Consider the following 25,248-nt stretch of genomic DNA (forward strand, 5'->3'; position numbering starts at 1 on the left):
GGAAGGCAAAAAACCCGTTTTTACAATCTTCCGGACTTTGTCTTAAAACTGCTCGACATTTCTCACTTCAAAGTCCACCCCTGGCAGACTCGAGCACACTTTCCCAGGACACCCACCTTCGGCAGCCTTTACTGTACTTTGACGTGCGTGCTTTTCTCTCGTTCCAACCCGTTGCTCTCCCGTTTGCGCAAGCGAGACAGAACGCGAAATTTTGGATTTGCTGCAAGGTGTAAAAGAGTTGAGCAGAAGAAGAAGAAGAAACAGAGTAGACAAGTGACGACTTTTGCTTGCGCGACGTACGAACCGAACACCCGCCGGTGCACTTTTTCCAGTCCGCGAGCGCTGCGTTTTTTCTTTTACATTTCGAACGGGAAATTTTCGTGTCCGTAGGTGAATCTAGCGTTATTCCGCGCCCGGAACCGTGCTCGTTCGTGTCCACCGTGTGGGAACCTGCCCAAAGATGTGCAAATCGAAGAAAATTGCCCACGAAGTAAATGTAAGTGGCGAAAACCTTTTTTTTCTCCTCTTCCAGCCTTTTTTTTTGCTCTTTTTTTTCTCCTTTTGGCTGCTGGACTACCCTCGTTCCCTTTCCCCTCCCACACACCAACCAACCCATCTTCCCTGACCACCGTCAAGCTTGCGCAACCCTGAAAACGGGCAGGGTTGCCAGGACAGCGGACAAACTTTCTGTTGAGGCTTTTCTGAAAAGATGTGTTGGTAAAAATTAAATTAGTGTAAACAAACTGTAATGTGAATGAAGCAATTTTTTTTAAACAAACAGTTCATCCTGCTCACACCAATGAATGTTGTGTTGGATGAATATCAGTGAATTTTTATTTAACGAGCGATTAATAGGTACACTTTAAAATACATTGCAACATTACACATATTAAAGCAGCCAGGCCCGCCAGGCCTACTGTGTGCAGTTAACCGCAAAGATGATTTATCGTCTTTTTTATTAGGTCCTATAAACAAATGTAAACTTTCTTTTCACACCTTATGTCAAGGTCCATCAGAGTAAGCGGAATACACTCAATTTTTATGTTGTGTTGGTCCGAGCCGGGATTTAAACCGCTTCCGAGGCGGAAGCGCTACCACTGGTCTACGTGGTTCGGTCCGAAAAACATGTCCCAATCATGTTGTCAAAATCGGATTGAGGATTAAAGGTCGTTTTTCAATTAGCACACCTTCAACGTACATTGCCCACTCGATGAATCATCCGATGCCGAGAAAAAAGTGTTGTATACGTGAAGTTTGTGTAGGAGTTCGACAGCTGCCCGTTAAGATCGCCATCGAAGATATTATCGCACGCATAGAAATAGATGAGATGTACAAGCAGGTGATGTGGCTTAATAGTCTACACACCGTCACAAACGACAACGGCCAACTTTGCAGTCTCCAGCGTTATGGTGGTACGGAGCACGTTCTTTCCTCGAAAAGACATCCTCAAAGTGACCTGGACATCTAACAACTAATTATCAAACGAAAACACAAACCGACCACGTCCTCATCGACGGCCGATTCTTCTCGGACACGTATCGCGGTGCGGACATCCACTCGGACCATTACCTAGTTGGCGCAAGCATGCACTAAAACTGTCGACTTTGTAACGGCAGATAACGGCCTTCGAGCTTAAAAAGCGCCAGCTGGAGAAGGTGAAGAGAGAGATCAGGCAGCTGAAGATCAACAAGACCGGCGGAAGAGATTACCCGACAAGTTCTGTAACAACTTTTCAATAGGGCGAAACCCTCAGATGTAAACAAACTGAGTTTTTGTCAGAATCATATAAAGCGAACAAAACTGATTCTAAAACACCCTCCATCATCACAAAAATCCGAAAATACGTAGTTTTACAAGCAAAAAACAAAAGGGCTAATCAACAACATCAATCAAAACAAACCAATTTGAGTTTCCGCCCTTGTGTTTTCATCCAATCACGAGGGGCGAATGTAGTGTTTTCTGCAAGTTCCGACGTATATTTAGAAACACCAAATTTTCGTTATAATTTAGTGAATTTTAACCTGACAATCCTCAAAATGGATCAAAATGTATGTTTTTGATGTTTCTGACCACAATTCCACAACAAACACAGATTTGTATGATCCAAAATACATAACTTTTTAATTTCAATTATTGTAGTATCGGATCTGGTCTGGATTCACAATCTAGATATGAAGGTCCATAGTTTACCGGTTCTTGGGACATCCGGGGATTCTGGGTCGAATAGTTGCAGGACAAAAAGTTAGTGTAGGGAGGTTTAGGAGGAATGCCGTACAAAATCATCGCCTCTGTAACCATTGAAGCTAAGCAAAGATTGAGAAGGCAGGATGGTGTCGCGGGATTGCCTAGTCGTCAGGTGCCATGTCTCCCACTTCCGGTGGGGACACCCCAAGGAACGTCACTTCAATATAGACCACATCATCAAACCAACTTGCTACTTACGGTGTATCCTAGCTCATGTAGCCTCTGAACTGGCTTCTCCGCTTTATTGGCTATTTAATCTATCATTAAAATCAGGAATATTCCCAAGTGCTTGGAAGAAATCATATTTAGTTCCAATTTTCAAATCCGGTAAAAAATCTGACGTGAAAAACTACCGTGGAATTGCTCTTATTTCATGTATTCCCAAGCTCTTTGAGGCAATAGTAAACAACAAAATGTTTGCTCAATTAAAAGACTACATAACACAAAAACAGCATGGATTTTTCAAAGGGCGCTCAACAGCAACTAATCTTCTCTCGTTCGTAAACTACACATTGAATGAAATGGATAACAAAAACTCTGTACAGACACTCTATACTGACTTTAGCAAAGCCTTCGACAGAGTGGACATTCCTATGCTTCTTTTCAAATTAGATAAAATCGGAATTGATTCTAATCTACTTTCATGGCTTAAATCTTACTTAACAAAACGCACGCAATGTGTCAAATTTAATGGCCTCATATCTAGGCTCATCAATGTAACTTCCGGGGTACCTCAAGGCTCTCATTTAGGCCCATTACTTTTTATTCTTTACGTAAATGATGTATCCTTTATATTTAAGCATATCAACGTTTCGATTTACGCAGATGACATGAAATTGTTTATGATAATTAAAGACGAAACTGACGCTTCAAGATTCCAGAACGAAATCAACATATTTTTTGAATGGTGCTGTCGTAGCCTTTTACAACTTAACATTAAAAAGTGTACATCGATCTTGTTCAGCAGAAAAATAAATAAGCCAAATATAAACGTAAAACTAGACAACCAGATAGTTGAAACCTGTTCAAATGTTAGAGATTTAGGAGTCATACTTGATTCTAAAATGACTTTCATCGAACATTACAACACGATGGTATTCAAAGCAACTAATATGCTCAACTTCATAAAACGATTCAGTTATAACTTTAAGGACCCCTATACATTGAAAACATTGTTCATAGCTTATGTTCGCTCTATTCTTGAATATTGTAGCGTCGTGTGGAGTCCACACATCAAAACACACGAAACCCGTATTGAATCAGTGCAAAAACAATTTTTACTATTTGCTCTTCGTAAACTAGGGTGGACAGTGTTTCCCCTTCCTTCGTATATTGCACGCTGTATGTTAATAAGCTTAGAAACACTTGTAAAGCGTCGTGAATTCGCTTCTCTCTCGTTCGTAAATGATCTTATTGCAAACCGAATTAATTCTCCAGAGTTGTTACAAACATTAAATTTCTATGAACCCACACGCGTATTGCGAGCACGTGAGCCATTCGCATTGCATTTTCACAGAACTGATTACGCTAAACACGGGCCCATGAATAGAATGATGGAAACTTATAACAAATATAATAACATAATCGATTTCACAATGACAAAATCCACCATGAAAAAACAGTTTTACAATCAAAGATAGATGCTCCCCCCTTGTAATTAGAAACTAAGCAACGATCATGTAGTCTACGTATGTTTGACGAATAAATAAATAAATAAAACGAGTCTTGGCCTGAACCGGACTCCTTATGAAGGCTTTCTAGACCAATTTTTTATCACTGAGGTTGCAAATATCACTGTATTATCACTGACTGTAACGTTTCACAATGATAAAATAGTTGTTTCACCACTTTTTTCTTTAAAACCCCGAAAAGTGAACAAAAACCAAAAGGGCGAATCTGTTGTTTACTTTTGCTTTGTGGCGTAACCTGACGGGCTAAACCGTTGTTTTGGTTGAGTGGGTGGCGAATACGGTGGGGCGAAAATGGAGGCACGCTCTTCAAAAAGGCGTAATTTGTTTTTCTCAATTTTTAAAAGCAAAAACACCTTAATGAATTTAAAATTGCTCTCTATGATGAAATTATTGCTATTTTCTATTACGTTTTGAAAAAAATGATGGTTTTCATGCTTTTTTGTGGAAATAGGAATTGATCGGAATTGCAAAATTATGTATGTTGATTTTCCCGAAACGGCAGGATCGTAGGTTTCGCCCTTTTGAAATGTTGTTACTGAGTTCTTCCAATACGGAGGCGAGCAGTTGGTTAGGGCGATCCAATTGATGATTTCGAAGATGTGGGTGGAGTGGTTGCATGGTGTTGTTTGTCCCATCTACAAAAATGGGCGATAAGCTGGATTTTCTCGCTCCGAAAGATCGTCAAGAAATGTCGTGAGTACAATGTACCCGCACATCACATCTTCATCGATTTCAAGGCAGCTTACGATACAGTCGACCGCAAACAGCTATTCCAGATTTTGCAAGAGAACTGTTTCCCGGACAAACTGACTCGGCTGATCAAGGCTTCCTATGATCATGTAACACGTGCCATGAAGCTGTGGATGGAGATATGCTGAAGGAGATGAGTGAGTGCGTGTACTTGTGATCGCTGGTAACTGCCGACAACGGCACCGGCATTGAGATTGAGACCCAGTCACGTTTGGATTATGGAAAACCTTGACATCTGACCGAATGCAACGCGTCACGAAGCTGGCTTTGTACAAGACACTGATAAGACCGGTTGTCCTCTATGGCCGCGAGACCTGGACGAACGAGCCCTTGGAGTGTTAGAACGGAAGGTGCTACGAACGATCTACGATGGAGTACGTACAGCTCAGAACGCCACTTAGGCAAGGACCGGCGGGCTCCGTTGGTCACGAATAAGAAAGATGTGCAACCTAGGAGACTGGCGAGCTGCCGCCCAAAACCGATCAACATGGAACAATCTTCTTGATACAGCACGGGCACCGTCTATGGCGTTCTAAGCTGATTGGTCTGTATGAGAGTGTCGCCTTCCGACATACTTTTGCAGTCTACACTCAACCCCCGGGGGTTGGTCATTTTTTTGTTTGACACTTTTTTAGTTTTCACCCCGTTGGTTGTTCAAAGTCAAACATAAAAGTGACGAACTGTCACTTTTTATACGACGCTTACGCACAAACAAACGTTTGGTAGTGTGTGTGAACTCCGTGTAAAAGGGGTGTCAAACTAAAAAGTGACCCCGTTCGTTTGACAACAGTTGGTGTCAAACCATCGGGGTTTGAGTGTTTTTTTTCGATCTGTTAACTTATCCCACCAACATTGATATCCAGTTAGTATTGTTTTTATCTCAAGCCGGTTTCAATTAATAATTATTTTCCCTAACTTTGCCAGTGTTTTTTTCTGCTGAGAGAGTGAAAACTACAAAACCTAAATCTGGCCACCCTGGCAAACATTTCTCTTTTCCTTCGCACACACACACACTTGTGCCTGTATGTTTCTCTCTCCTGCTCAAAATCTGCTCGAAAAACTGCTTTCACCGTCGTGTTGCTGGATGTTCTTTTCACATTCTCTTCCTCTCTCCAACGAAAGCCACGACGACCACGACGGTCAAGTTCTTTTCTCTTGCACACTTGTCACGTACCTACTCTCTCTCACATCTTCCTCCTCTTTTGCGTTGCGTGTGTGTATTTGAAGTGTTTACATTCGCTCTACTGCTCGAACTACCACTCCGACACACGCACACACAATCGTACAAACGTCAAAAACTGTTCAATCCAGAAGGCAAGAAGGCAACTTTTTTAGCAGACGTGTGTAAAAATTTCTCGTTCGAAAAACCTGGAGCCCATTCCCAGAAGTCGCGAATCAAATTTCCACCTTCAACGATCGCCTGCACGACGGAGTCTCAGTCCGTACGAACCAGTGAACCGGTGCACCTCGTCGTCGGGTCCTCTTCCTTTACCGTGCGTGGCCCCAGGGGCGCTTCCGGCGGTCCGTGGAACCGGTTCCGGGAGGTGTCCTCTCCCCCCATTTCCCAGGTTGGAATTAGCTGCCGCTGGACAGCAGCTCCACACTCGGGTTCCGATGGTGGCCACCGGTGAAACGTAAGTGCCCTGTGGAATCGTTTGGGGAAACTTTCGCCTCTTTCCGGAGGGGGAGGGTGAGGGACCGTGTTCCGGTGCATGGCAGCCTGGCGGAGGGGGTAATTATCGATTGTTGCCAGCGCTGACTGGTTGGCTGCAACTCTTAAAGTTTTGGGGGTGTCCACCCCAGGTTGTTGGCTCCAACGAAGCTGGAATGCAACAGGGGCTCGCGTTTGTGTCGGAAATGGCCATGAAACTGGATTGAACAATTATGTGACATTGTGAGTTTTAAAGGTTTAAAAATTTGAAATTAAAGTTAAGCAAATATCAAAGCAATAGAAAAGGTGAACCATAAAAATCATGTTGCTTGTTAAGTGCTACCAAAATATCAAGTTCAAGAAGAAAGATTAAAATTGAACGTTTTTCGTTTCTTCAACATATTCAATTTGAGCTCTGTTCTGTGTGTGCAGCATAAAAGAGTGACGACTGTGAACAATAACAGCAAGAAGACACCACTGCGCGTTTGTGTTTTGTGATGTGGTGGCGTAATGGGACTCTTCTCCAGTTCCAAACGTTTCAATGGAATGTTGGCCGGGAACTTCAGCTATGATCAGCAGTTTTTTTTCGCTCAAGAAACACCATTTTTGAGCGACTTTTGTTGTAGGGAACAATATTTTGAGCTAAGAGCCCAAATTAAATTATTATACATCCATCTTGGGGTCCCACAAGACCCTAGTTAATATTATGAAGTTTTGTAAAGTACTTCAAAAGTTATGCTAAAAATATGACTTGAACAAAAGTTTGGAAGATTGTAAAAATTGTGTTTTTGTATAAAAACATTTTAAGCCTGGTATTTGAAATACCTTACTAACGAGTACAAAAGACTGATGATCTGACAACCCTATCAAAAAATATAAACAATTAGATGTTAATTTTAAAACTTACCAGAGCTAAATCTCAGGTACTTTGATGAAAATTTTGTCACCAACTGTTGCCCAACGAACGGGGTCACTTTTAAGTTTGACACCCCTTTTACCCGGAGTTCACACACACTATCTATTGTTTGTTTTGATAGTGTGCGTGAATGCCGTGTAAAAGTGACAGTTCGTCACTTTTTAGTTTGACTTTGACCAACCAACGAGGTACAAACTAAAAAAGTGTCAAACGAAATACTGACCAACCACCGGGAGTTGAGTGTATTGATATTGGAAAATCATCGATGGTTTGTACCATCAGCTAGAACACTTCTATTATTATGTTGGGCCAATTGAGTATTTCTGCCGTGTATCCTTTTCGGCCGTTTAAATGTTCTGCCAGAATGGGCGAGAATCCGAATTCTGAAACGGAATCTAATTAGAATCGTATACAAATTCCGTTTGAAACGCAACAACCGGTTCCATGTTCGAACCGGTTGTTGCGTTTGAAACGGAATTTGTATACGATTCTAATTAGATTCCGTTTCAGAATTGGGATTGATTTGACTGGGAGGACGCCGTCTATTTTTAGACGATGACTCTGCACTTTTCCACTTTTGCACATTAAAAAAAACCAGATGGCAGCACGACGTAATGCCACGTCCCTAAGATTCAATCCACGGGATTCGAACTGACGACTTTTGGATTGTGAGTCCAACTGCCTACCAGCGACTCTACCGAGGCAGGACTCAGGGAGACGACTCCTACACCAGGACTGAGCTAACGACCTAACCTCTAGGTTAGACCGGGGCCAACATTTACTTCCCCGTCCGACGAAAGGCGTGATCAGGCAAATCTCGTATCGAAAAATGCCACCGGGACCTTCTAGGATCGAACCCAGGCCACGCTTATCCCTTCACCACGGGTCCCGGCAAAAAACAAAACTCGGCGCAAAATGTTTGCCCATATTTTCTAAGGCTTAAATGTTGCGTTTTTTTGCCACTTAAAACATAAAAATATAAAATTAAAAAAATACTTATTTGGTGAAGTTTAATTTTTGTGACAAAAAGTTAATTAAAAATCGACAAAAATAACTCCGCGCCATCTTTTTCTGAATTGTGCTCATCCTATAATTCTGGCAAAGATACCAATTCGATAAGAAAATGTCTTTAAAAGATACAGATTTTCGAATTGTTAAGTTCAATTTTTGAATGGATAGCTGCCAAAATTGTATGAAGCCTGTTGGGTGAACCAATCACACAAAATGCAGGATTGTTACAGAAGGCGCGTTTCGCGCGGATCTGGCGCAGATTTACTGGCTAATTTTGCTCAGGCGCGGATTTCGCGCGGATGGCAATTTTGATAAATAAATTAATTGAGAGAGATAGAATTACTTTCAAGTTATTAAGAAAAATATTATCAGGAATTACGATAATTTGTTTTTTCCTTTGAGTGCAAGAATTTTATAATTTTTAATGATTGAATTTTCTTTTGAAAATGTTTGTTTGTTTTGAGTTTTGAGCAATGATTTTTAACCTTATTTATTTTTAATTTTATACCGGATTTATTCAATTTTTAATTTTGTATCTCAAATATTACAAACTTTTCCCGAAGATATAGACATTAGAATGTGTAACAAAAACTATTATTGGGGCTTGTTCTGGTGGGCGCCAAATATGAGCTCGATTGGACGTAACAGAAGCTGGCCTCCACTTTCGAATTTTGGAATTTAATCGGTAGAAATATTTTTTTCTAAATTTAAACATTCTTGGCGAAAATAAAAAGATCATAACAGTCCAAATTCAAAGCTTCAGAAATTCAGAAATTCGAAAAAAAAAACTTTGTTTTAATAGTTTTTATTATAACAAAAAAAATCTAAATACATATTATTTTTTTTTTAATTTCTAAAATCGTAATTTAAAAAATCCGAAATTTCGAAATTAAAAATTTTAGCAATCTGAAATTCAAAATGCCAAAAATTTGGATAATCGAAATTTTGAAGATTTAAAAAAAATCAAAATTAAAAAGTCAAAAATTAAAAACTAAAAAATATCAAATTCAAAACAATATAGAAAAAAAATCTCAAATCTAAAATAATTTTAGTATTCTTAAGCTTATAAATTCTAAAATTCTTAAATTCTTAAATTCTTAAATTCTTAAATTCTTAAATTCTTAAATTCTTCCCTGGGCTTTGTCATAATGAGTGTCATAGGTTTGATGCTTGTTTGGCAAAGAGTATGATTTGATTCGATGTGGAATTAAAATCGAAGTGTTCAGTATATTGCTGAAGCTTCCATTTTTACACATGGACACCACTTCATGCTGCGAGAACCCACTTTGGCGTAGTCTCAGGGCTTAATCGATGGCCGGTAAGCTGTCATCGAGACAAGGAGGTTCTCTGATAGTGGAAATATCACATTTGTACAATGAACCGCTACATATGTGATTTTTCCCTATCTTAATGTGGGTGTCAGGTTAGGATGCGGGTTTAAAAAATAGTGATTGTAGAATTTAGGATTTTAACTATAAATATCAACTTTTTATACTTTGCCTTTAGTTATTTAGGGACAAAATTAGTAACAGTGAATTTAGTAATTCTATCAGAATCGGTGATTTTCATTCAAGTAGCATAAAAACCATTCTGATTTGTCAAAATTTCCATAGAGTCTCGATCAATCAATAGTGAAATGATATCGGACTAAATTCGTTGATCTGTTGAACTAACGGTTGTCGGATTATGATTGTATCGACCATTGTTGCGAATCGAGGATCTACTGGAATTCTGACGAACAAATGGTCGTCTCTTTTTCAATTCACGACTTGTAAAATATCAACTGTTATTTTTTTTTGTTTTTTAAAAGAAGCCAGACAGGTTTTAAAAGAAACGTTTTTTTTTGGTCGTCGGGGATTTGAGATAAGAGTAGCTTTCGGATAGGTTGCTTTAAATCTTGTATTCAATTCAAGTTAGGTAGTTATCCGCAAATGAATATTTGGACTTATATGAATAATTGAACATTTTGGACTTATGAATAACACACAACTGTGCATTTATTCTAGAGTCAGATCCATACAGCGTCAGTGTTTATTTGGTCGAAGTGTACTAATTCATTGGCAGATCTGGTTCTAGTTGTAATGTACGACAAGACTACTGACGGACGTGACAGGACGAGGGCCCAGTTTAGAGGTTTCGACATCAACGATGTGCGGCTGGATCACCCTCCCAAAAAAAAAAAAAAAAAAAAAAAAAAAAAAAAAAAAAAAAAAAAAAAAAAAAAAAAAAAAAAAAAAAATTCTTAAATTCTTAAATTCTTAAATTCCTCAATTCGACGGTAACATTTCAAAAGGCATCATGTACATTTTGACACTTTCTGGGTTATTGTATATTCTGAAAGTACTTCTAATAAGCTACCTCTCCACCAAAAATGAGCAAAAGTTACTTCAGTAAAGTCTGTTTAATCATGATTTTAAATAAAGTAACATAAACAAAATCTCTGCCATCAGCAGTCCCTGTTTATATAGCCCTGTCAACCTGTCAAACAAAAGGCTACATAGACCTCGTGACGAAAAAAAAGCAACATGAAAAAAGCGCCATGTACATTCGGCGAAGAAAAACGAATCATAACAAAGCGCCCCCCTCAGTGACAGCAGGGTGATATAGACGTTGGTGATTTCAAAAGAAGTTATGTTTGTTTTTCTCAAATAAAATTACGGAAATAATGTTTTATTGAATATGGATGATCAAGTATCAACAAAAGCAACGTTTTTCATCGTTCGTTATCATTAGAACATCTTATTTTGCTTTTATATAAAAATGGTAATTGAAAATGGATGCTCAACATTCAATTGCATTTTTCTCAAAACGCATGGTTTGTACATGATGCTTTTTGAAATGTTGGCATCGAATTCTTAAATTCTTAAATTCTTAAATTCTTAAATTCTTAAATTCTTAAATTCTTAAATTCTTAAATTCTTAAATTCTTAAATTCTTAAATTCTTACATTCTTAAATTCTTAAATTCTTAAAATTTTTAAATTCTTAATTTCTTAAATTCTTAAATTCTTAAATTCTTAAATTCTTAAATTCTTAAATTCTTAAATTCTTAAATTCTTAAATTCTTAAATTCTTAAATCCTTAAATTTTTTAATTTTTTAATTTTTTAATTTTTTAATTTTTTAATTTTTTAATTTTTTAATTTTTTAAATTTTTAATTTTTTTAATTTTTAAATTCTTAAATTCCTAAATTCATAAATTCTTAAATTCTTAAATTCTTAAATTCTTAAATTCTTAAATTCTTAAATTCTTAAATTCTTAAATTCCTAAATTTTTAAATTCCTGAATTCTTAAATTCTTAAATTCCTCAATTCTTAAATTCTTAAATTCTTAAATTCTTAAATTCTTAAATTCTTAAATTCTTAAATTCTTAAATTCTTAAATTCTTAAATTCTTAAATTCTTAAATTCTTAAATTCTTAAATTCTTAAATTCTTAAATTCTTAAATTCTTAAATTCTTAAATTCTTAAATTCTTAAATTCTTAAATTCTTAAATTCTTAAATTCTTAAATTCTTAAATTCTTAAATTCTTAAATTCTTACATTCTTAAATTCTTAAATTCTTAAATTCTTAAATTCTTAAATTCTTAAATTCTTAAATTCTTAAATTCTTAAATTCTTAAATTCTTAAATTCTTAAATTCTTAAATTCTTAAATTCTTAAATTCTTAAATTCTTAAATTCCTAAATTCATAAATTCTTAAATTCTTAAATTCTTAAATTCTTAAATTCTTAAATTCTTAAATTCTTAAATTCTTAAATTCTTAAATTCTTAAATTCTTAAATTCCTAAATTTTTAAATTCCTGAATTCTTAAATTCTTAAATTCCTCAATTCTTAAATTCTTAAATTCTTAAATTCTTAAATTCTTAAATTCTTAAATTCTTAAATTCTTAAATTCTTAAATTCTTAAATTCTTAAATTCTTAAATTCTTAAATTCTTAAATTCTTAAATTCTTAAATTCTTAAATTCTTAAATTCTTAAATTCTTAAATTCTTAAATTCTTAAATTCTTAAATTCTTAAATTCTTAAATTCTTAAATTCTTACATTCTTAAATTCTTAAATTCTTAAATTCTTAAATTCTTAAATTCTTAAATTCTTAAATTCTTAAATTCTTAAATTCTTAAATTCTTAAATTCTTAAATTCTTAAATTCTTAAATTCTTAAATTCTTAAATTCTTAAATTCTTAAATTCTTAAATTCTTAAATTCTTAAATTCCTAAATTCTTAAATTCTTAAATTCTTAAATTCTTAAATTCTTAAATTCTTAAATTCTTAAATTCTTAAATTCTTAAATTCTTAAATTCTTAAATTCTTAAATTCTTAAATTCTTAAATTCTTAAATTCTTAAATTCTTAAATTCTTAAATTCTTAAATTCTTAAATTCTTAAATTCTTAAATTCTTAAATTCTTAAATTCTTAAATTCTTAAATTCTTAAATTCTTAAATTCTTAAATTCTTAAATTCTTAAATTCTTAAATTCTTAAATTCTTAAATTCTTAAATTCTTAAATTCTTAAATTCTTAATTTCTTAAATTCTTAAATTCTTAAATTCTTAAATTATTAAATTCTTAAATTCTTAAATTCTTAAATTCTTAAATTCTTAAATTCTTAAATTCTTAAATTCTTAAATTCTTAAATTCTTAAATTCTTAAATTCTTAAATTCTTAAATTCTTAAATTCTTAAATTCTTAAATTCTTAAATTCTTAAATTCTTAAATTCTTAAATTCTTAAATTCTTAAATTCTTAAATTCTTAAATTCTTAAATTCTTAAATTCTTAAATTCTTAAATTCTTAAATTCTTAAATTCTTAAATTCTTAAATTCTTAAATTCTTAAATTCTTAAATTCTTAAATTCTTAAATTCTTAAATTCTTAAATTCTTAAATTCTTAAATTCTTAAATTCTTAAATTCTTAAATTCTTAAATTCTTAAATTCTTAAATTCTTAAATTCTTAAATTCTTAAATTCTTAAATTCTTAAATTCTTAAATTCTTAAATTCTTAAATTCTTAAATTCATAAATTCTTAAATTCTTAAATTCTTAAATTCTTAAATTCTTAAATTATTAAATTCTTAAATTCTTAAATTCTTAAATTCTTAAATTCTTAAATTCTTAAATTCTTAAATTCTTAAATTCTTAAATTCTTAAATTCTTAAATTCTTAAATTCTTAAATTCTTAAATTCTTAATTTCTTAATTTCTTAATTTCTTAAATTCTTAAATTCATAAATTCATAAATTCTTGAATTCTTGAATTCTTAAATTCTTAAATTCTTAAATTCTTGAATTCTTGAATTCTTGAATTCTTAAATTCTTGAATTCTTAAATTCTTAAATTCTTGAATTCTTAAATTCTTAAATTCTTAAATTCATAAATTCTTAATTCATAAATTCTTAAATTCATAAATTTTTAAATTCGTAAATTCTTAAATGGTTTTATTTTTTAATTCTTAGTTCTTAAATTCTTGAATTCCACAATTTTTGAAATCCTATTTTATGTAAGAGATTTTGAAATTATGAGAAGACATAATTTTAAATATCGGAAATTCAATTCTTTCGGAGTGAAATTTTAGCGAGGATTTTGGATTACAAACTGTATAAATATTCTTAGATATTGAATATTCAGACTTTTCGAAATTGAAAATTCTATCACATTATAATTTTAGATTTTGATTTATTTTTGAGGTTATATTTTTGAAGTTAATTTTTTAGGTTTTTAAATATTGTATTTTCTATTTTGAAGATTTTTTTTTCATGACCCTTGCCTTGACCGTCTCTTGAAGAATTTTTTTTAAATGGATTTATTGCTTTCATTCTTTTGGAGCCTTCAAACAAAAAGCGAGTTTTTTTAATCAAATACTTTCTGAATGGAGCACCCGCAGTCGAGCAGTTTTTGACATTTCGCTCCATAAGAAATACATTGTAGAAAAAAGCAAAAACTGCTCGAATGGAAGTGCTCCATTAAAAAAATATAAATAAAATCCATTCGGGGTTTGGTGGACAATTGCTCCTTTCCGAAGGGGCCAAGTATTTGAGAATCAGAACCCTATAAGAATGTATGAGCACTAGAGTGACAAGAAAAATTGAAAATTTCGGAAAATCGCAAGAGATACCCCCTGGATCGATTCTTTAGGTAAAAACAAGTAACTGTGCCAATTTTGAGCCAAATCGGTTAAGGCTAAGGGGTCGCTTTTCATCGTTGAAGTTTATATGGGGAAAATCGCAAAAATGTATGGGGAAAAACATCGCTTTAGGATTTTTGCAGCAGGTGGCGCAGGTCTCGCCCAAAATTGTCCAAGAGTGAGATTCTTTAGGAAATTTAATTACCTACAACTTTGTAGAAGGGTGCAAGACGATCCGAGTTTTTTCTAGAAAAATCACCAAAAATCAGGATCAACTCGGATCGTTTTGCACCCTTCGACAAAGTTGTAGGCAGCCATGCCAGATATACAGATAAATCTGTATTTGACAGATTTTTCGATCTCAAAAATCACAAAAATCTGTATATACAGATTTTTTTAAATTGCTTATTTTTAAAAATGTTAACAATTTAGTTACTGAATTATGCTTCAATATGATCAAAAAGCTTAAATCTGCTATCAAAAATTTAAAAATGTCTTCTATGGCTTCGAATTTGACATGATACAGATAAAATACAGATTTATTTTTAAGAAAGTACAGATTTTCAAAAAAAAATCTGGCATCGTTGGTTGTAGGGAATTAAATTTCCTACAAGAATCTCACACTTGGACAATTTTGGGCGAGACCAGCGCCACCTAGCAGAAAATTACTGAAACGATGTTTTTTCCCATACATTTTCGTGATTTTCCCCATTTAAACTTCAACGATGAAAAGCGACCCCTTAGCCTTAACCGATTTGGCTCAAAATTGGCACAGATACTTATTTTTGCATTAGGAATCGAGTCAGAGGGTATCTCTGATGTCGATTTTTTTTTATTGTCACCCTAATGAGCACTGAAGTGTTAATTATAAAGCTCTAATATTTTGATGAAAATGATGTGAATGTGTAGCAGGCCAAGGATTGATACCTAAGAGCATGCAATGGCACTGACCTTGTTGCGTGCTCTTCGGTTGACGTCCACGTAAGGAACATCCTGGAAGGAGCGTAACTAACTACATCCGTAGTTCTGTTAGATCATCCGAATTATCTTGATCAGAACAGTATAGCTCTGGTTCCTTGCGAGTGTCCTATTTCTTACCTCCACGTTGGCTTGGTTTTCATGATGACCTAGCTGGTGGCCTGTGGAAACGGATCGTAAACCTTTGACCACCGCGGGTCAGAGTCGAGACGGCTAAAAGAAAGGGGCGCGACAATGTGGGAAAGGGAAGTAATTTGTGATTGTAGACGGTATTGTTTTGATTCGCAGTATGTTGAGTCAACTGCTGTGGATTTACCTGAAACATCGCACAACGGGGTTTCTCTTCTCTTCATTCTCAGCTACCACCTATCTCCTATTTTTATTTTGCTCTTCTGATTCCCAATTCTTCATTGATTCTTCTATTTAATATCCAACATTTGATTTTAATTTTACTAACCTTTGATTCTCTTATCTCTCAAAGCTTTTCCACTCTTTTCTATCAATTGATACTGCTGTAAAAAACTTTGTTTTGTTTTTTTTTCTTAAAAATATACTTTTCCTTAATGTACTAGTAATATCAAGTCTATTTATCATTCGCCTAATCTTTTTTGATTTTATTGCGAATTTATTTATTTGAATAATACTTTATCTGTCCTATAAATTATCATTACTATAGTCTAAGCTTGTTTTGTATCTCTATTTATTAACTATTGTCTAATTTTACATCTAATGCATCTAGCTTCTCATTTTTATTCTTCAAAACACGCTCATCATTCTATTACTATTGATACTTGATTTTTATAAAATAAATTCTCTTTTACTGTCTATTGTTTTCAATCTTCACCCTTTTATTTTTTCAAACAAGTGAGGTTTGAGCCCTTACTCAATTTATGGAATGGTTAAAGGATTAACACAAATATTAATATTGTATTTTTGGTAAACTTTTATAACATGCTTAGGACCAAAAATTGTAACAAAACACCGCGACAGAAGAAATAGCAACATATAAACGCGACTCAACACTAGGAAAGGTTTCAGAAGAAAACAATACACAGTAAAAAAACAACTAGTTTTTGAATTCAAACTAAAAATAAAACAGTTTTTGCTTTAATGAAAATGGATAGGCACACTACAAATGGTTAGGCGCTTATACTTACATCAAACCCTACGTAATGTACCACCCCCGGCCGAGTTAAAATGCGTAACCGGAAAAGAAGGTGTGCATGCCTGGCACGAACACTCAAAGCGTGTTCTAGCGTGCTGCTCGTACTGACTCAGAGCAAGGGTGAGATGTAGGTGTAAGGGCAGTGCGTGTTCGTCGGGAACCTGGTGCATAAGATCGGTCAAGGCCCGTTCTTACACTGAAAATTGCGAATTGCGAATATATTTTAGAAGTTAATTTTTTAGGTTTTTAAATATTGTATTTTTTATTTTGAAGATTTTTTTTTCATGACCCTTGCCTTGACCGTCTCTTGAGGATTTTTTTAAATGGATTTATTGCTTTCATTCTTTTGGAGCCTTTAAACAAAAAGCGTGTTTTTTAAATCAATTACTTTCTCCATAAGAAATACATTGCAGAAAAAAGCAAAAACTGCTCGAATGGAAGTGCCCCATTAAAAAAATATAAATAAAATCCATTTCGGGGTTTGGTGGACAATTGCTCCTTTCCGAAGGGACCAATTATTTGAGAATCAGAACCCTATAAGAATGTATGAGCACTAGGGTGACAAGAAAAATTGAAAATTTCGGAAAATCGCAAGAGATACCCCCTGGATCGATTTTTTAGTTAAAAACAAGTAACTGTGCCAATTTTGAGCCAAATCGGTTAAGGCTAAGGGGTCGCTTTTCATCGTTGAAGTTTATATGGGGAAAATCGCAAAAATGTATGGGGAAAAACATCGCTTCAGGATTTTTGCAGCAGGTGGCGCAGGTCTCGCCCAAAATTGTCCAAGAGTGAGATTCTTGTAGGAAATTTAATTCCCTACAACTTTGTAGAAGGGTGCAAGACGATCCGAGTTTTTTCTAGAAAAATCACCAAAAATCAGGATCAACTCGGATCGTTTAGAAGAATCCCACACTTGGACAATTTTGGGCGAGACCAGCGCCACCTAGCAGAAAATTACTCAAACGGTGTTTTTCCCCATACATTTTCGTGATTTTCCCCATATAAACTTCAACGATGAAAAGCGACCCCTTAGCCTTAACCGATTTGGCTCAAAATTGGCACAGATACTTATTTTTGCATTAGGAATCGAGTCAGAGGGTATCTCTGATGTCGATTTTTTTTTATTGTCACCCTAATGAGCACTGAAGTGTTAATTATAAAGCTCTAATATTTTGATGAAAATGATGTGAATGTGGATGATGTTGGATGAGTTATCAGAAACCTTTCCAACGAGTCCAAAAAAAAATGAGATCTGACAACCCTAGCAAAAGTTACAAGTAATTAAAAAAAAAAAAGTACTTAAATTTTATTTAAACTCTTGTTTTATGCCAAATGTAAGATTTTTAATTCAAATCATGTCCGGATCTATCATGCAGACTATCGTTTGATGAGATACACATTTGTCTTGGCGTGGATAGAAGATCCTTCAGCATTCGGATTAACTTGATCAAGACACGACACGTGGTTGAGCCACCATAATCACCACCGTCAACGACGGCAAACAAAAACAACAACGCATCACACGAAACCCGTGCTGTGTGAACCGGTTATTGACTCTTTTTGGCTGCTTGATATGAGAGGAGCTTCTGGATGCTGCTGCTGCTGCTGCAAGTATTATGATGACGGTTGCGCGCCGCAGGAAAATCGATAGCCTCTTGTCCTCTCTCACTCTCGACCTCGTTCGATGAACAAATGAAGGCAAAAAATTAAAAAGAAAAAAACATAGAAAAAGTCTGGAAGCTGCAAGAGAGCAGCAATCAGCAGCTGACGATGGGGAAGGAGGAAAAAAAACAATCGAACGAAAAAATTTAGAGGCGATGAAAAATGAACGAGATAAATCCCGTGGATGATTGAACCCACCACACTTGTGTGATTGTGCTTTTCTTTTTGTTTTTAGTTCGTTCTTTTCATTGTAAATTAAACCTCAACTGATGGAATGCGCTGTGGGAAAAGAACGGAAATGGGGGATGTTTGTGGCGTCAAGACTACGTCCTTGAAAGATTAGTCAAGTCAAGAGTCATTTTCGTAACGGCATTCCAGATTTGCATGTTACTGTGCTTTTTAGCGTTTTTGCAAAACGAGACACACATGAATGCAATTTTAAATTTCCCGTTTTGGGCAAAAACACTCTCCCCTTTCTCTCTATCTCGGTGCTCTCCACGTGGTATTATTTTTAGCCGCTAGCGCAGCAATCATCTCCAGAGCGGCCCTCAGATTGTTTTGTTGTTTGGGTGGTTGTCGAAAGTTAACTGCGCTCAACGATAACAAAAAAAAATCTTGGCTTGAATATCTTAAGTGAAATTTTTCCGAGGACTTTGGATAATCCGTCTGGGCAGTATTGTAATCTGTAATCTAATCTGTGCTCTTTAATAGTAATCTGTGCCGGGTGCTGCGTTATGGCCTATCTACAATCACTTAACTTAGAAAATTTCACTTAGCTTAGGAGTTTGAATCAATGGAAATGAATCTGATCTTCTACAATGAAAAGGAATAAAATTAGAAACTTGACGTATGGTTTGGAAAATTTCAAAATCTACGGTAAATTGACGTTTCCATATCAAAGGTAAACAAACAACTGCATAGCAACGTATATCAGCCCAGCACATTTTCTAAGTTGATTGTGGATGACGGCCGTAAGTTGTGTACATTTTCTAAGTTTTACTTTACTTAACTATTCTAAGCTAAGTGATTGTAGATAGGCCATTACGTGTCGCTGTTGCGTATAAGTTGCAACTTGTAGCGTGTTTCAAACTAATTTCGTCGTATTTGGGCAAATTTAACCTTGAAAGAACTTCCTTCTGTTACAAACTTTATTCTGAAAAGCTTCTTATTTCTTCCAATCTTTTAGTGGCCCTCTCTACTACTTTATAGCTTAGTATTTTTGGTTATGTCCATAACATAACCACCAGCACCTGTTTTCAATCTACCTTTCTGAACTGCGTAAAAGGAATTTTAAGTATTAAAAAAAGACCACTCCGTTGTAGTTTTGCGAAACCCGACCACAGATTCCTTCTGCTGCGTAAACTGTTTGGTTTTTGTCTCCGAATCATCTCCAACAACCTTATCTATTTCAAAACTTTTTACAAACTTCCTCTTCAAAACTGGGGCGTTTTACGATGTCTGGTTGAATCTGCCCTCATTCCTCTGGTCATGCAAAAAAAAAATGTCTCAAACGTTTTTCGCAATATCTCCAACAGTGCTTACGATATTTCGACTTTGTGAAAGGTGACAGAACACTCCAATCGTCTTCACCACAACAACCTGATTTCTAGAGTTTATTTTTAAAAGGTCCAATAGACCAAATTTCCAGTTTTTGCCTTTTGGGTGTTTTTGAAACCGCCTTGAGTCAGGGGTATGAAAAAACACCCAAAAGCAAAAACTGAAAATTTGGTATATTGGACCTTTACAAAAATACTCCAGATTTTGACATTATGCTTTCGTTCGTTTCACACACAACCGAATGAATGCTACGCAAAGAAACTCATTGTCATTGACAGCCATTGACCTCCCTCTAGAAATACATTCCGATCATCTCTCCCATGATTGCATTCAAATGACTTTTGTCACCACGCAGCAAACACAAGGAAGAGAGAGAGAGAGTCGAAAAACGAGAGAAAGAGTAGGAGCACGTTGTCTCGTTCGGGCTCGTTTTTCGTTCGTTTCGTATTTGTGAATACGTCCATCGACCGTCGCCAAGCAATGACGATCATGACAGCTCTTTCAAATATCGAGCAGTCCCATTCAGTAACAGATCCCTTTTCAAGCATTGATCTCCAAAAGCTCAGTGGTCGTCACGAGTAGGGACATTGAAACTATTTTTTTTTTTGTTTTATTATAGAGACTTTACACCATTGTGCATTCATCTCTTCAAGGTGGATAGTGGAAGAGGAAAGGTTACAGAGTTTGAAATCACTTGTCTGGCTATATTTCAATAATTGTTACCATGCCTTTTTTGTAAATATTTCTGTCTATGTTTCAAATATTTAGCGGAAAATTTTGATCTTAAATTATCAAGTTCTTCAATTTTATCTTCGTCCCCTTCCTCCAGGGATTTAACAGTTATCTCATAACACTTATTCTTATAATATTTTGCTTTTATGACATCTTCGTCTTCTTCATCTGTTGTTTCTTCTTCAGCCATCTCTCTTCGTTTTGTTGTCAATTCGTCATCCGCGTCCAAATATGCTTGTAAGCGCTTCCGGGTTTTGCGAGTGTGCTTAGAAAGCACGGTCTCGAATCCATCTTTGTCTTCTTCGTCAATTTCACTTGTTTCCATTGCATTTTGTTCTGGTTTACTGTTGTTGCTTTTACTGCTGCTGCTGCTACTTGGCTCAGGTTCAATCGGTGGTGTACTGCTTTTTTGGTTCACCTTTTTAGTTGAATCCGCACATTTTTTGTTCTTTGCTTTGAGTTTGCAAAGCGATTTTTTGCCTATAATCGTCACTGTTGCAGCAGCATTGTTTACAGTGATTTTTTTCGGAGTTGGCTGTTTCAGCAACATCCGAACTCCATTTGGGATTCCTGGGAAGAAGTTAATCCAGCGGTCGTTGGTGATGGTCAAAATTTCGCCGTATTTACTCATCACTTTTACTACTTCGTCATTGCTTATGCCTAGAGGTAGGTCAAGCACACGAACTTCCGTAGCGTTGTTGTCCAGGTAAATCGGGATTTTGCAACCCTGATATACAAGAGGTTTGTCGATGATGGACGAGGCCACTGCTGAGTCGGCGAACTGCAACACGGCTATTCTTCTTCTATTGCATAATTGCAATGCTCGCAAGTTTTCTTGGTTTACTTGAAGGTCTGCGAGGAATTTTTTTACAAGCTTCGGGCTGGTTGGGTTTGGAGTTGACAAAAATCCAGAACCACACTGTTTTTGTCTACGGTGCACATTTTAAAAAAAGCGGCGACGCGCACACAAACTGCGGACTGGCGTTGATAATGCGACTTGTAAGGTCGGCGGTTACTTTGCAGCTGATTGAAACTATTTGAAAAACTAGTCCATCACTTGCCAAACAATCATAGTGACCATTTAGAAGGAAAGGTTATAATTTAGTCCTGAGTTTCATTCTTTTGGGAACCAACAACGAGAGAGGTACTCCTCGATATTGAGAGATTCGACAGAAACGTGCACGCATCCTGGTGGCGAGTAGAAGCACTACGCAACGATGTTCGGAATGACAGCGTGCTTGGAAATATTATTATTTTTTCAGTTTTTGATTTTTATTTCCTTCAAATATTATTTAACGTCCATGAAAGTCATTGTAAAGTGTGGCAATCGCATAAACGAATCGAATGATGTATAAATCATAGGGGCTGAGTTAATTTTTCGTGTTTTTTCCTCAAATTTACCAAAAAGATCTTTTGAAAAATTGATTTAAATATGATGTATTTGATTGATTATGCTCCTTATGTGTATATTATTGATAGAACAAACTATTAGAGTCATATTACAGCATAATAACAACAGTTTTCTCAAAAAATTGCCAGTTATTCGATTTTTTCCAAAAAATTCCAAAAAATCACCAAAATGCATTTTTAAGGTCAATGTTTTGGTCAAAAGGGAAGAGAAGTAAAGTTTAAACACTTTTACATAACATTTCATCATTACTTTTAACTTTTGCAACATTTAACTCAAGTTATCCAAAATATCGATCATCTTTTTAGAAAAATCGTTTTTATAAAATTCCAGTCACAATTAATCACTACAAATCACCACGCATTATGATCGTTAGCGAAATTGCCACACTTTGCAATACCCCACTTTTCTGAAAATGCTTGATTTTTAATCATAAACGCTATTTTTCCCTAGAAACTGCTCAAACTGTATGGGGGCTGTCATTCCGAACACCGCTGGAACAACAGCGAACCTAGCGGAAAAAAACGTCGTCGAATTCTTCAATAACCTTCTGAAAAGTGTTAAAAAGTGTAAAAAATGCCTCACGGCAAGAAAAAAAAGGTGGTCCTCACCAGCAGGATCGGCAGATTTGAAGAAGCTAAAGAATGCCGAAGCGCTACCTGCAAAGCCAGGCAGTTTGAGCAAGGACGCTCAAAATTCGTCTGGAAACCAGTTTGCTACCCTCCCTGTGGACGTGAGCGAGAAGGAAGGATTTGAACGACGGGAAAAGTTGCCACCCATTTTTGTGAAAACATCGTCATCGGATTCGGTGCGAAAGTGGTTGACCGGGTTTATCAAATCTGGTGCTTTACGAACTTCCATTCGCTTGTGTGCTGATGGACTCAAAATTCTGCTGCCTAGCAGAAAGGATTACAACTACGTTCGGGATTTCCTGAACAACACAAAGATCGAATACTACAGCCATGACGATCCAGGTAAACGCCCCATGAAACAGGTCCTCCGAGGCCTGTACGACATGGATGTGAGTGTGCTGAAAGAAGAGCTCAAAACTCTTAAGTTAAACGTGATCGAAGTCTTCAAGATGACGAGACACACAACAAGGACATCAAGTATCGTGCTCAACTGTACCTGGTTCATCTCGAGAAAGGATCGACAACGCCGTCTGAGCTGAAGGCAGTTCGGGCAATTTTTAACATCATCGTGACTTGGGAACGTTATCGTCCAGTGCACCGTGACGTGACACAGTGTTCGAACTGCTTGCAGATTGGACATGGTGGAAGGAACTGTTTCTTCAAGAGTCGCTGTGTAACCTGCGGAGGTAAGCACAAAACTCAAGCTTGCAACACAATCAACGAGAACATCGAAGCCAAATGCTTCAATTGCGGTGGCGACCATTCGACCAAGAATCGGAGCTGCCCAAAACGTGGTGAGTTTGTAAAAATTCGGCATCAAGCGACGACGAAGCACCAACCAAATCGCCGCAAAACACCACCAGCATTCACTGACGTGGATTTTCCTGCTTTGGCGTCACCAGAAGCGGGATCTGCTCGAGTGGTTCCAAATTCATTGCCATCAGCGGCAAAAAGTTGCAGAATACATTAACTCTAGACAGGTTGACCACTCAAATTCCATTTTCAAATTCCCGACTTTTTCCCGACTTTTTTTCAGACTTTTCCAGAACGCTCAAATAATAGGCATTTCTTATCTAAAGAATGATTTTAAACAAAAAACTTTCTATAAGAACAGTCAATATTAACCAGCGAAAAAAAAAACAATGATTTTTTTTTAAATCCAAATATAGGCGTTTTTTGTAAATACAAAAACTTAACAATAAATAAAAAAAAACACTTCAAAAATGGAATTGCATTATTATGATTCAGAGTAGAAACACAAACAATAAGTCTTTAAAAAATAATCGAAAGTTCAACAATACTTAAACTTCCATGTTATTTTTTAAATTGGCAAACGAATAGTTTTTGATACTTCGTTTCAACTGAAAATGTCAAAAAGTTAAAGATAACTGAGCTTAAAATAGCGTTCCTATTTTTTCAAAACTTCAGCATCATTTTAAATCAAAGATTGATTGAAACATAATTGCTGTTATTATTGATTCAAAGGATTTAGAAAAATGTCAAGGAATTCATAAAATTTAATTTTAATTTTGTAATTTTTGATAGTGGTCAGTATTTAACTGTTATTTTTTTCAATGAAAATTAAGTTTGATATGATTTTATGGTTTCCCACTTATTTTAAGCAAAATAATTGAAGAAACATTTTTTTTAAACAATATTGCAATAACTAAAAATTCCTTGGATTATTTTTTTTGCAATTTCAATATTTTCTTTATGTTTTCAAAACGTAAAAAAGTTTTTCAATTTTGGATTTTATTCGATATTTAGGTTTTCCGAAAACTGAAAATCAAGCTTTATATATGGTAGGTAGGGGAAATTCTCGTATGTTTGGCAGGTTAATCACTCGCTCGTAACTCCATCCAATTTGCTGATTTTCACAATTTAATCAACTAATTTTGCAAAACTTTCAATAGAAACTTGCTTGCTCACTTCTTATTGAGCTATTCATCACTCGAGTTCAGTTGAAAACGCTTTTAATTAGCTTTAATTGAATGTCAAAGTTCTGACCTGCCAACATTAGAGGCACGCTGGAATTAGATGCTGTTCCCCTAATTTAGCCATACTCACAAAAAAAAGTTCAACAGCAACATTTGGAAAAAAAAATATTCTAAATTACTAAATGAATTTAGTTAAACAATTAAAAATATTCACCAAAAAAAAAATCATTGCCAAACTCAAGTTGGAATCTGTTACCAAATATCGAATTATGTGACAAAATGAAATAGAATCATAATTCTAAGCTGGCCATTATGCTCTATTTTTATATTTGTTTTTCATTAACTTTACCTCTTGTTGGATGAACAAAAATTAAAGCGATCATTTGATTCATAAAAAATATTATGAAAATCTGTGTCAAAGACTCCAATATTCATTAAGATTTTGAATGCCTTTAACAGCTTTTCTATACACTCAACCCCCGGTGGTTGGTCATTTTTTCGTTTGACACTTTTTTAGTTTGTACCCCGTTGGTTAGTCAAAGTCAAACTAAAAAGTGACGAACTGTCACTTTTTACACGGCGCTCACGCACACTATCAAAACAAACGTTTGGTAGTGTGTGTGAACTCCGTGTAAAAGGGATGTCAAACTAAAAAGTGACCCCGTTCGTTTGACAACAGTTGGTGTCAAACCACCGGGGTTTGAGTGTACTCAAATATATTGAAATAGTGAAAAGAACCTTAAATTTAAAGTAAGTTACTAAAGCAGAAATGAGTGAATTCAATTTGAAAATTT

At 35.3% G+C, this 25,248-nt stretch overlaps 1 protein-coding gene across 4 annotated transcripts in view; it reads left to right on the forward strand.

Annotated features, from left to right (window-relative positions):
- Positions 1 to 288: 288 nt before the first annotated feature.
- The window catches only part of LOC120431490 (uncharacterized), a 37,126-nt gene continuing 12,166 nt past the window's right edge, over positions 289 to 25,248 (forward strand). For 3 of the 4 annotated variants that reach the window (XM_039596687.2, XM_039596622.2, XM_052706444.1), the window contains exon 1: positions 289 to 496. The gene's annotated coding sequence lies outside the window, so the exon portion shown is untranslated. Of the gene's footprint in view, positions 497 to 6,112; positions 6,320 to 25,248 lie in introns of those variants that run through there. The other variant, XM_039596741.2, reaches the window with a different exon arrangement.

This window comes from Culex pipiens, chromosome 1 (genome assembly GCF_016801865.2).
Source record: "Culex pipiens pallens isolate TS chromosome 1, TS_CPP_V2, whole genome shotgun sequence".
Taxonomy (NCBI): Eukaryota; Metazoa; Arthropoda; class Insecta; order Diptera; family Culicidae; genus Culex; species Culex pipiens.